The following is a 2837-nucleotide window of genomic DNA, read 5'->3' on the forward strand; positions in this document are numbered from 1 at the left end:
CAAAGGAAGAAAAAAAAAAGAGGAAGAAGTGGGAAGGGGGAAGGACTCCCTCCCACCAAACCAAGTAGGACTCGGTTTGGGGGGGGAGAGTCCTCCCCCCTGGCTCGGCCGACCCCTTGGGGTTCCCTTGGACCCCAAGGCAAGGTCCCCCTCCCTCCTCCTATATATATGGAGCTTTTAGGGCATATTTGAGACGACTTTCTCACGGCTGCCCGACCACATACCTCCATAGTTTTTCCTCTAGATCGCGTTTCTGCGGAGCTCGGGCGGAGCCCTGCTGAGACGAGATCATCACCAACCTCCGGAGCGCCGTCACGCTGCCGGAGAACTCTTCTACCTCTCCGTCTCTCTTGCTGGATCAAGAAGGCCGAGATCATCGTCGAGCTGTACGTGTGCTGAACGCGGAGGTGCCGTCCGTTCGGTACTAGATCGTGGGACTGATCGCGGGATTGTTCGCGGGGCGGATCCACTACATCAACCGCGATCTCTAATCGCTTCTGCTGTACGATCTACAAGGGTACGTAGATCACTCATCCCCTCTCGTAGATGGACATCACCATGATAGGTCTTCGTGCGCGTAGGAAAATTTTTGTTTCCCTTGCGACGTTCCCCAACAGTGGCATCATGAGCTAGGTTCATGCGTAGATGTCTTCTCGAGTAGAACACAAAAGGTTTTGTGGGCGGTGATGTGCGTTTTGCTGCCCTCCTTAGTCTTTTCTTGATTCCGCGGTATTGTTGGATTGAAGCGGCTTGGACCGACATTACTCGTACGCTTACGAGAGACTGGTTTCATCGTTACGAGTAACCCCCTTTGCTCAAAGATGACTGGCAAGTGACGGTTTCTCCAACTTTAGTTGAATCGGATTTGACCGAGGAGGTCCTTGGATGAGGTTAAATAGCAACTCATATATCTCCGTTGTGGTGTTTGCGTAAGTAAGATGCGATCCTACTAGATACCCTTGGTCACCACGTAAAACATGCAACAACAAAATTAGAGGACGTCTAACTTGTTTTTGCAGGGTATGATTGTGATGTGATATGGCCAAACGATGTGATGTGATATATTGGATGTATGAGATGATCATGTTGTAATAGAAATATCGACTTGCATGTCGATGGTACGACAACCGGCAGGAGCCATAGGGTTGTCTTTATACTAACATATGTGCTTGCAGATGCGTTTACTATTTTGCTAGGATGTAGCTTTAGTAGTGATAGCATAAGTAGCACGACAACCCCGATGGCGACACGTTGATGGAGATCATGATGATGGAGATCATGGTGTGGCGCCGGTGACAAGAAGATCGTGCCGGTGCTTTGGTGATGGAGATCAAGAAGCACGTAATGATGGCCATATCATGTCACTTATGAATTGCATGTGATGTTAATCCTTTTATGCACCTTGTTTTGCTTAGAACGATGGTAGCATTATGAGGTGATCTCTCACTAAAATTTCAAGACGAAATTGTGTTCTCCCCGACTGTGCACCGTTGCTACAGTTCGTCGTTTCGAGACACCACGTGATGATCGGGTGTGATAGACTCAACGTTCACATACAACGGGTGCAAAACAGTTGCGCACGCGGAACACTCGGGTTAAGCTTGACGAGCCTAGCATGTGCAGACATGGCCTCGGAACACATGAGACCGAAAGGTCGATCATGAATCATATAGTTGATATGATTAGCATAGGGATGCTTACCACTGAAACTACTCTCGACTCACGTGATGATCGGACTTGGGATAGTGTAAGTGGATCATGAACCACTCAAATGACTAGAGAGATGTACTTTTTGAGTGGGAGTTTAGCATATAATTTGATTAAGTTGAACTCTAATTATCTTGAACATAGTCTAAGTCCACTTTGAATATATTTGTGTTGTAGATCATGGCTCACGCAAGTGTCATCCTGAATTTTAAAACGTTCCTAGAGAAAGCTAAGTTGAAAGATGATGGAAGCAACTTTGTAGACTGGGCTCGTAATCTTAAGCTAATCTTACAAGCTGGAAAGAAGGATTATGTCCTTAATGCTGCGCTAGGAGATGAACCACCCGCTACGGCTGATCAGGATGTTAAGAACGCTTGGTTAGCACGTAAGGAGGACTACTCAATAGTTCAATGTGCAGTCTTGTATGGCTTAGAGCCGGGACTTCAACGTCGCTTTGAGCGTCATGGAGCATTTGAGATGTTCCAGGAGTTGAAGTTTATCTTTCAGAAGAACGCCCGGATCGAGAGGTATGAGACCTCCGATAAATTCTATGCCTGCAAGATGGAGGAAAACTCATCTGTCAGTGAACATGTGCTCAAAATGTCTGGGTACTCAAACCGTCTAGCTGAACTGGGGATTGAACTCCCGCAAGAAGCTATCACTGACAGAATCCTCCAATCACTGCCGCCAAGCTATAAAGGCTTTGTGTTGAACTACAACATGCAAGGGATGAACAAGTCTCCCGGCGAGTTGTTTGCGATGCTGAAAGTCGCAGAGTCTGAACTCCGTAAAGAGCATCAAGTGTTGATGGTCAGCAAGACCACTAGTTTCAAGAGAAACGGCAAAGGCAAGAAGGGCAATTCAAAGAAGAGCGGCAAGCCTGTTGCCAATCCGCCGAAGAAACCCAAAGCTGGACCTAAGCCTGAAACAGAGTGCTTCTATTGCAAGGGTATGGGTCACTGGAAGCGCAATTGCCCCAAGTATCTGGCAGATAAGAAGGCGGGCAAAGAAAAATCAGGTATATTTGATATACATGTTATTGATGTGTACTTAACCAGCTCTCGTAGTAGTGTCTGGGTATTCGATACCGGTTCTGTTGCTCACATTTGCAACTCGAAGCAGGAACTGCG

This window comes from Hordeum vulgare, chromosome 2H (assembly GCF_904849725.1).
Source record: "Hordeum vulgare subsp. vulgare chromosome 2H, MorexV3_pseudomolecules_assembly, whole genome shotgun sequence".
Taxonomy (NCBI): Eukaryota; Viridiplantae; Streptophyta; class Magnoliopsida; order Poales; family Poaceae; genus Hordeum; species Hordeum vulgare.